Genomic DNA, 10863 nt, shown 5'->3' with positions numbered 1-10863 from the left:
CTATATCCATTCACTTGTGATGGGACATGATGGAGGATAATACAAGAAAAGGGATGTATATATGTCTATGACTGAGTCCTTTGCTGTACAGCAGAAATTAACAGAACCTTGTAAGTCAACTATGATAAAAAATTAAAATAAAAAAAAAAAAGAAAGAGCCTCAAATAGATCAAAGAGACCATACTCTGAAGTTCTCATACTCTGAAACTGCCACAGACTCTAAAAATAAGAAGAAAGACTCCTCTTCTGACGGGAGCCATAAGGCTGCTCCAGTAAAGAAAGCAAAGCCACAGTCGGCACCTGCATGAGGCTTGTCTGGTTAGTAGAGCTACAGACAAGCTGAAGAAAGAAGGAGGATTGCAGAGCAATCCCTTGAAAGACATCGGCTCCAGGAAAATAAAAATGATATCCCCTAAAAAATATGTTAATCTATTTTTCTGTGTTTATCCTTCTTTTTCTATCTCCTATTCACAGCTTTCTTACAGCTAAAGATTTGCCCTGGGTACGTAAAACACTTGAACCAAAACAGAGTGAAGTTATTTAAACAATGTAATGGAAAAAGCCTTTGTTTTGGAGTAACAATTTATGGCACCTATTTTGTGAGAGTATACAGGGGAAACTTACGATTTTAGTCCCTTTACTTAAAAAGAAGTTTGGGGCTGGGAAAAAAGTTGTTTGGCCTATAAATTGCTATTTTCTATAATAGATATATTTTTTATCAAATAACAGTGTCACCTGTAACTTTCATCCCTTGTGGGGGCATTTGATAATTTTGGGTATTATACTCCTTTCTATTGAAATTGGTGGTTTGGAACTTATGTAAATCAGCACAATAGGTTAAATACTTAGCTTGCTGGTGCCAAATAAATCGTAGTTTTAAGAATGCCATGAGCCCAAGGTTTTCATGCGTTTTGTTAACTACATACGCCTTTAGTTAAAGAATGTTAGGTATCATGGTTTATTACTTATTAAAGCTTTGTTCTTAATATAGAATAGAATAGCTACTGTTGTTGACCTTTTAAGAAAAATACAGTGTGAAACTTTAAGTTTGTAATCTTGAAGGAAAATCTAAAGTTGAAAGGAACATGTTTTAACTAACCTTTTTTTTGTATCTCAGGTGGAGGGAACAGAAAGGGCTTTAAATCAAATGTTAATGTCAAATCTTACACGAAACCTGATTGTGATATGGTATAAAAACTGATGCATTTCATTTAATAAATTGGGTCATCTGCAGCATGCAGCTGAGGAGTTGGCTCCAATTCTTTCCGCGCTGTTTGTAGCCCATCCTCTCCTCCGGCACTCCCTGGCTGCTGGGGCTGGACCTCGGCTCTCTTCCCCTGCAAGGACCTGCAAATGAAAAGCCAGGTCCTCTGTTTATTTTAGCCCTTCCAATTTCCTTTAACCCCCTCTATAAATGCTTTTTCTCCTCTTGACCTGAATGCAGCTTGCCATAGTTGCAGACTCCAAACTGCAATTCTCTGCTGATGTGAATAAATTTGTCCTTGTAGGAGAACAATCTGGCAGTCTATTTCAGGTCAACACCATCTGCCTGCTGAACTTCATCCTCCTAAAGAGAAACTCTGTATCCATTAAACACTAACTCCCCATTGCTTTCTCCCCCCAGACCCTGGCAACCATCATTCTACTTTTTATGATTTTGACTATTCCAGGAAACTTATTTAAGTGGAATCATACAGTATTTGTCTTTTTGTGACTGGCTTATTTCATTTAGCATAATGTCCTCAAGATTCATCCATGTTACAGCATATGACACAATTTCCTTCCTTTCTAAGGCTGAATAAAATTCCATCATATGTATAGACCACATTTTTTTCATGCATTTATCTGTCTTGGACACTTGGGTTACTTCCTCTTTTTGGCTATCATGAATAATGTTGCTATGAACATGAGTGTACAATTCTGTTCTGTTGAAGTCTTTGCTTTCATTTCTTTTGGATATATACCTAAAAGTGGTACCGTTGGATCACATGGTAATTCTAATTTTAATTTTTTGTGGAACTGCCATACTGCTTTCTGGGTGGCTCCTTTTTTATTTACAAAATTTTTTAAATTTGTTTTTCTTTTTTATGGCCTAACCCATGGCATGTGGAAGTTCCTGGACTAGGGGTTGAATTGGAGCTGCAGCTGCCAGCCTATGCCACAGCCACAGCAATGCCTGGCTGGAGCCAAATCTGTGATCTGTGCTGCAGCTTGCAGCAATGCTGGATCCTTCATACACTGAGTGAGGCCAGAGATTGAACCTGTATCCCTCACGAACACTATGTTGGGTTCTTAACCTGCAGAGTCACAACAGGAACTTACAGGGTGTATTTTTCATGTATTTGTTTGCTTTTTTTTTGTTGTTTGTTTGTTTTTGTTTGGCTGCATCCATGGCGTTCTGAAGTTCTCAGGCCAGGGATGGAACTTGTGCCACAGCAGTGACCTGAGCCACAGCAGTGACAGTGCCAGATCCTGATGTGTGTGTGTGTGTGTGTGCACGCGCACGTGCGTGTATTGCCTTTTAGGGCTGCATCCACAGCATATGGAAGTTCCCAGGCTAGGGGTTGAATCAAAACTATAGCTGCCAGCCTACACCACAGCCGCAGCTACACCACACCACAGCCACAGCTCATGGCAATGCCGGATCCCTGACCCACTGAGCGAGGCCAGGGATCGAACCCACATCCTCATGGATACTAGTCCCGATGTACCACAATGGGAATTCCTTTTTTTTTTTTTTGTCTTTTTGCCTTTTCTTGGGCTGCTCCCACGGCATATGGAGGTTCCCAGGCTAGGGGTCTAATCGGAGCTGTAGCTGCCATCCTACGCCAGAGCCACAGCAACATGGGATCCGAGCCGTGTCTGCGAACTACACCACAGCTCACGGCAACGCTGGATCGTTAACCCACTGAGCAAGGGCAGGGACCAAACCCGCAACCTCGTGGTTCCTAGTCGGATTTGTTAACCACTGCGCCACGACGGGAACTCCCCGGGAATTCCTTTAATGTATAATTTTGATTAGACCTTATCAGCTGGGTGTATGTCTAACCAAGAAAGGGATAATGGAGGCAGACCAGACCTCCTGAGTCCCTAGACATACTTCATTCCTTTTATTTCTGTCCTGAAACATTTTCTTCCCCAATTTTTCCCATTTTGGCTTTTCCCCAGTTTCATGAAGAGGTCTGTGAAATGCTTTTGGCACCCTATGTGTTAGGGTTCCCCTTTTCCATATGTCAGTGGAGCGGTGGTAGAGAGGGGCAGCTGCATCTGGCCCCCCCTTTCCTTTTTTAGGGCTGCACTTGTGGCATGTGGAAGTTCCCAGGCTAGGGATCGAATCAGAGCTACAGCTGCTGGCCTACACCACAGCCACAATGCCAGATCCAAGCCACATTTGTAACCTACACCACAGCTCATGGCAATGCCAGATCCTTAACCCAATGTGTGAGGCCAGGGGTAGAACCTGTGTCCTCATGGACACTAGTCAGATTCATTTCTCCTGTGCCACAATGGGAACTCCATGTCTGGGCCAATTTTTGCCAGGTTGTCTTCTCCAGTTGGGTGCTCAGTTGGACATGAAGCCATTGGAACAGCTCTTCTGTTTGTTCCTAAACTGGTGTTTAGGAGGGAGCCATGCTGGGCTTTCCAGATTTATGTATTTTGACACTTACATTAGTGGGTTTTTTTTTTTTTTTGCCTTCTCTGGGGCCACTCCCATGGCATATGGAGGTTCCCAGGCTAGGGGTCTAATTGGAGCTGTAGCTGCCAGCCTACGCCAGAGCCACAGCAACTCGGGATCTGAGCCGTGTCTGTGACCTACACCACAGCTCACAGCAACACCGGATCCTTAACCCACTGAGCAAGGCCAGGGATGGAACCTGCAACCTCATGGTTCCTAGTCGGATTCGTTAACCACTGAGCCACAACGGGAACTCCCTACATTAGTGTTTTTATAAAAACAAGTTGGGAAGGCCCTCGCCCAGTCTAACATTTGGTGCTGAAACCTGGGAGGGGTCATGGGGATCCCTCCAAAAAATCCCTCCTGTTCTCTCTCTTCCCTTTCCTTTCCTGTCCTTTGAGTGCTGAGGTTTCAAGCGGCCTCTGACAATTCCCACTTCAGAACATCCAACATTCAGGAGTTCCTGCTGTGGCTCAGTGGTTGATAAACCTGACTAGAATCCATGAGGACACAGGTTCGATCCCTGGCCTTGTTCAGTGGGTTAAGGATCTGGCGTTGCTGTGAGCTGTGGTGTATGTAGGTCACAGATATGGCTTGGATCCCACATTACTGTGGCTCTGGTTTAGGCGGGAGGCTACAGGTCCGATTAGACCCCTAGCCTGGGAACCTCCACATTCCACCTTGGGTGCCGCCCTAAAAAGACAAAAAAAAAAAAAAAAATCCAACATTCAATTCCCTATTCAACCAGACTCAAAATTTACCCTCCTATGTCAGCCAGACTCGGTCACCTCTACCCCTAGCCTTTCCTCCACCAACATAAACCCCAAAATTTGGGACACATCTACTCTCGCAATGGCCCACCCATCACCCTGCAGTTCTCATAAAACTTAAAAACACTACACACCACCCAAACCAGACATGATACCCAGTTAGCTGAGAAGCAAAAGAGGGACTAAAACCTATCATGGAAATTTTTCTCAGGGCTAATATTCTTAGACCCACCCACTCTCCCTGTAATACCCCCATCCTACCTATAAAAAACCTGATGGATCTTTCTACTTAACCCAGGACCTCCAACTTAGAAACCAGGCAGTGTTCCTCACCAACCCTGTGGTCCCCAATCCTTATACACTCTTCTTTCATACATTCCTCCTCACACCTCCCACGTCTCGGTACTTGTCTTAAAAGATGGCTTTTTTGCGATTCCCCTAGACCCAGCCTGTCAGGATCTGTTTGCCTTTACATGGGCTGATCCTGACTCCTGCTCAGGGACTCAACGCACTGGGACTGTCCTCCCCCAAGGGTACAGAGACGGCCCACACTTTTTCAATCAAGCCTTGGTGAGAGCTATCAGCCAACTTGATGTCAAGCCCAGCCCTACCCTACAATATGTTGACGATCTGCTACTTTGTGGTCACTTGTTAGAGCTCTCAGTTCATCGCACTGCTTTCCTCCTAAGTTGTCTAGCAGAGATGGGGTGTTGGGTTTCCTCATCCAAGGCCCAATTAAATAAATACTTGAGATCTATCTAGAACTTCTTCTCATTCCCACTCACCAGGCACTCACAACTGATCAAAAAACTCTAATTGGAGTTCCCATTGTGGCTCAGTGGTAATGAACCTGACTAGTAGTCGTGAAGACACAGGTTTGATCCCTGGCTTCACTCAGTGGGTTAAGGATCTGGCATCGCCATGAGCTGTGGTGTAGGTCACAGACGAGGCTCAGATCCTGAGTTGTTGTGGTTGTGGTGTTGGCCGGCAGCTACAGCTCTGATTCAACCCCTAGCCTGGGAACTTCCAGATGCCTTGGGTTTGGCCTTAAAAAGCAAAAGAAAAAAGAAAAACTGTAATTGACCAAATGCCTATTCCCACTACTAAACAAGAAGTCCTAGCTTTCCTAGGCCTGATAGGATATTTTACAGTGTGGATTCTCAGCTGTAGCATCCTGGGAAAACCCCTTTATTCAGCCACTCAGGACCCCTAGAAGAGACCCCAAATCCTTCAGAGCCTATCGGGGCTCCTTTCAAACAGCTCAGTGAGGCCATCTCTCAGCCCCAGCACTGGGCCTCTCAAACCCATTGAAGAAATTCTACCTCATGTACACACTAGGGAAGGATTTCCAGTGGGAATCCTGGCCCCAAACTGTGGGGCCCAGTTGCGTATCTATCAAAACAGCTAGGAACAGTGATACTGGGCTGGACTGCTTGTCTCAAAGTGCTGGGGGCATCTACCTTTCTAACAATTGAGGCCCAAAAAACTCATCTTCAGACAGCCACTCACTGTTCTCTCCTCCCATAATTTATAGAACTTATGACATACTGAGCCCTACTTGCCCTGCAACCCTCTTGCCTTCAACAAATCCATGCCCCTCCCCAACACACCTTTTGTCTTTTTAGGGCTGCATCTGTGGCATGTGGAAGTTCCCAGGCTACATCTATAGCCAGCCTATACCACAGTTCATGGAAATGCCGGATCCTTAACCCACTGAGCCAGGGCAGGGATTGAACCCACATCCTCATGGATACTAGTTGGGTTCGTTATTGCTGAGTCATCATGGAAACTCCCATGCCCTTTTTATAGAAGATCCCTGACTTTTCAAAGATGTGCCACACTAAACCCCACTACCCTACTTCCTCAGCCTCAATTATCTGACTCTTCTGTACATTCCTGCCCCAAGATGGTAGACCTTCTACTCTCCTCATTCTTCCATATCACCGACAAACCCAAAGGGGGCCCCCAATTTGTATATTGATGGCAGTTCCATCGACACCTTTCCCCAAAGAGCAGGGTATGAAGTGGTCACTGAAACATGACCTCTGGAAACAGCTGCTCTCCCACTAGGAATGACCTCTCAACAGGCCAAACTAGTAGTTATAACCCGGGTCCTAGTCCTGGACCTGGACAAGATTATAAACGTATACACTGATTCTAAATATGCCTATTGGGATTCCCATTGTGGTGCAGTGAAAATGAATCCAACTAGTATCCATGAAGATGCGGGTTTGATCCCTGGCCTCACTCGGTGGGCTAAGGATTCAGCATTGCTGTGAGCTGTGGTGTATGTCACAGATGTGGCTCAGAACCGAGTTGCTGTGGCTGTGGTGTGGGCCAGCAGCTGCAGCTCCTATTCAACTCCTAGCCTGGGAACTTCCATATGCCAAGGGTGAGGTCCTAAAAAGCAAAAAAAAAAAAAGCCTATTGTAGAATATATTCCCATGCCATAATTTGGCAGGGGCATGGTTTCCTAACAACAAAGGGAACCCCTATACCAACTCCTACAGATGGCACAACTCCCTAAGGAGGCTGCGGTCATCCACATAAAGGGACAGCAGCCTCCCATATCCCCACTAAATCGGGGAAATGCGCTGGCTGATGCTGAGGCAAAAAGACAGGCACAAACATCAGTAACTCCAGACTGAGACCTTCCAGTCCAACTGCACCCTGACATTAACCCCAACTACACCCCAGATGAACTACAGCATTACTTAGAATTAGGAGCTGAATTAAATGGCCTGTGGCTCCTATGGCAAGACAAGCCAGTCATCCCTGAACCCTAAAGCCAAGAAGTACTTCAAAGATTACATAGCCAGTTCCATGTGGGGTTCAGGCCCCTTTTCAAACTCATCCAAGGCCAGACAATCTGCCCAAATTTATACTCTCAATTACAGGAGGTGACACAATGCTGCCACATTTACCCCTCAGTGTCCCCGCAGGATCGGGTCTGACCCCCACCGTTTCCCACCTGTCAAACCAGGGGACAAATTCCAGGACAGGACTGGCAGATTGACTCCACCTGCATGCCTAAGTTAAAAGGTTTAAATACATGCTATTCTGGTAGACACTTCCTCAGGATGCATTGAGGTTTTCCCTTCAACCAACAAAAGGCAGCTGAGGGGGCTTGGGTTTTGTCACAGTGTCCATTCCTTTTTTCAGTCACCGGAGTTCTACCCAATCTCATAAGGGGCCTCCGTCATCTCCAAGGTAACCCAAGAGATGGCCTGAGCTCTAGAACTCAAGTGGTGTTTTCACATTCCCTGCCATCCCCAGTCCTCAGAAAGAAAGGGCCAATGCCCTCCTAAAACAACACCTACCAAACTAACTGTTGATGTAAGAGAAACCAGGGACTGTGCTCCTGATGTATCGAAGAGCTAGTCCTAGAAAGTCCATTGAAGTGAGCCCCTTTGAATATGGAAGTATGGAATTTTTTTTTTTTTTGTCTTTTTGCCTTTTCTAGGGCCACTCCCATGGTATATGGAGGTTCCCAGGTTAGGGGTCTAGTCGGAGCTGTAGCCACCGGCCACAGCCACAGCCACAGCAACGCGGGATCCGAGCCTCGTCTGCGAACTACACCACAGCTCACGGCAATGCCGGATCCTTAACCCACTGAGCAAGGCCAGGGATCGAACCTGCAACCTCATGGTCTCATAGTTCCTAGTCAGATTTGTTAACCACTGTGCCACGACTGGAAATCCACTTTTTTTTTTTTTTTTTTGATCTGAGGTTTTGTTTTTACTTCTTAAGCTTTATGACCAGATAATTTACAAATCTGTGCTGATGGTATAGCTCCCCTACTTTAAATCTTCCATGTGTTGGCAAAAGCACCATTATCAATCACACATATCCAGTAGTTCTACAGTTGTGTTTTTGAATACTTATTTAAAAGACCATCCTGCATTCTAACAGCCTGACCTTATAAGAATTCACAAGTGAAGTTTGCTAACGTATCTGTCACACTGAATTTTAAAAGCATCTGATCTTAAAGATCATCTATAGGGAGTTCCTGTCCTGGCGCAGTGGTTAATGAATCTGACTAGGAACCATGAGGTTGAGGGTTTGATCCCTGGCCTTGCTCAGTGGGTTAAGGATCTGGCGTTGCCGTGAGCTGTGGTGTAGGTCGCAGATGTGGCTCAGATCCCACGTTGTTGTGGCTCTGGCACAGGCCGGCAGCTGTAGCTCCAATTAGACCCCTAGCCTGGGAATCTCCATATGCCATGGGTGCGGCCATAGAAAAGACAAAACAAACAAACAAAACAAAACAAGATCATCTATAAAATGTGAGAAATGCTAAATATTCTTTATTTGATGCTATACATAAACCTCGCTAAAATGCCTTTCAATAAGTAAAAGGCAATATTTTAGATACAGATAATTTTAATGAAATTGGCATAGTTAAGATAAAAAAGATAAAGGGACATTTTCAGTTTATCTTCAGCTCATGCTTTAACAGGCTAGTGAACACAACTTGAAACACAGGTGAATCTTGTTCTCTTCTATGAGCTAGTAAAGAGATCTTCTCAGTATTTAAATACATTAGTATAACCAGTTATAGAAATCTAAATATAAAACCAATCTCCTATAAGTTCTGAGAAGGTATTTACCATTTTCCTGAAAAGTTTAACACTCTACATTCAAGTTTAGTCATCTCTGTGGAAAGGGAAAATGGTGATAGTACTGGTTGAACTGGAGTTATTACTAAAATCCAAAAAGCTGACATATTCATTTAGCCACCAACCAATCTTATTTAAATCAAGACCAACAGAAACATTTCATCAGCCATACATGACCTGAATTCTAGTGTATGAGATCGATTTATTTATTTATTTATTTATTTATTCTTTTTGGTCTTTTTGCCATTTCTTGGGCCACTCCAGCGGCATATGGAGGTTCCCAGGCTAGGGGTCTAATCGGAGCTGTAGCCGCCGGCCTACACCAGAGCCACAGCAACGCGGGATCCGAGCTGCGTCTGCAACCTACACCACAGCTCACGGCAACGCCGGATCGTTAACCCATTGAGCAAGGGCAGGGATCGAACCCGCAACCTCATGGTTCCTAGTCGGATTTGTTAACCACTGTGCCACGATGGGAACTCCTGAGATCAATTTAAATATGGTACATATATAAAAGTCATGAGACATTTTGGTCTTGTAAGAAACAAGGTGGTGGCCAACTTTTACTCATTAGTAGCTTTTTTGAGATAAGCTACCAAGTCTTCCCCTTCTCCCTTCTTCTTAATGCCAGCGAAGATCATTTTTGTTCCAGGGATGTATTTCTTGGGATTCTCCAAGTACTCCATCAGTGTTCCTCTCCCCAGGTGACACCTTTGTTCTTGTTGGCATCCGTGTAAGTGAATCCAGGAGCCTGATCTGTCAAACAGGCCATGGAGGTTTGGACCAGTCTTGCCTTCCTTTTCTACAGTATGGCACTGGGCACAGTTCTGAACAAAAATCTTCTTGCCCTTCTCAACATCACCCATTTTAAAATTGTTTTGTCTGTTGCACAACAGACAAAAGGCCATTTGCAAGCCGGAAGTCCTGCTTTCGTGAATTTTTTTTTTGCTTTTGTCTTTTTTTAGGGCCTCACCTGTGGCATGTGGAGGTTCCCAGGCTAGAGGCCTAAATGGAGCTGTTGCTGCTGGTCTACACCACAGCCACAGCATTGCAGGATATGAGCCACATCTGCGACTTACACTGCAGCTCATGGCAATGATGGATACTTAATCCATTGAGCAAGGCCAGGGATCAAACCTGCAACCTCATGGTTCCTAGTAGGATTTGCTAACCACTGAGCCACAACGGGAACTCCAATGTATGGAAACCCTTTTAGATGACAGCCCCTTGATGAGACCCCATCCCTGCTACCTTTCTCAGATTCCTGGCTAGCTCTTCACCTTACCCAGCATCTCCTCAGACAATGTGCTGACCAGCACCTCCAAGCAACCTGTTAAAAAACTATGACCTGGCCACCTTAACACTACAACCAGGAGACTGGGTTTGGCCAAAGAGGCTGACTCCGTGTCCCCTTTAGCTCCAAAATGGATGGGACCCATTCCAGGTAATTCTTTAGGCTTTTTATTTATTTATTTATTTTTTTAAATCCAGTCTGCCACTCCATGTCTTTTGATTGGAGCATTCAGTCCATTGACATTTAAGGTAATCATTGATAAGTATGTCTTTATTGCCATTTTAAACCTTGTTTTCCAGTTGATTCTATGTTTCTCCTTGTTTCCTTTCTTTTTTTGGTTGGATGATTTCCTTTTATTTTGTGCTTGTGTCCTCTTCTTTCTAGTTTTCCTGAGTGTACTGTTTGGTTTTGATTTGTGGTTGCCGTGTTTTTCAAGTATGTTAACCCCTTCCTGTATTAGCTTGCTTTAGCCTGATAGTCATAGGCTTAAACACATTCTAGGAAAAA

General features: G+C 44.6%; 1 pseudogene; it reads right to left on the bottom strand.

Annotated features, from left to right (window-relative positions):
- Positions 1-9625: 9625 nt before the first annotated feature.
- On the bottom strand, positions 9626-9928 carry LOC125126787 (cytochrome c-like; annotated as a pseudogene).
- Between the last annotated feature and the right edge of the window lie 935 nt (positions 9929-10863).

This window comes from Phacochoerus africanus, chromosome 5 (genome assembly GCF_016906955.1).
Source record: "Phacochoerus africanus isolate WHEZ1 chromosome 5, ROS_Pafr_v1, whole genome shotgun sequence".
Classification (NCBI taxonomy): Eukaryota; Metazoa; Chordata; class Mammalia; order Artiodactyla; family Suidae; genus Phacochoerus; species Phacochoerus africanus.
The sequence above is the reverse complement of the archived record's forward strand: the minus strand, read 5'-3'. Positions and strand labels throughout refer to the sequence as shown.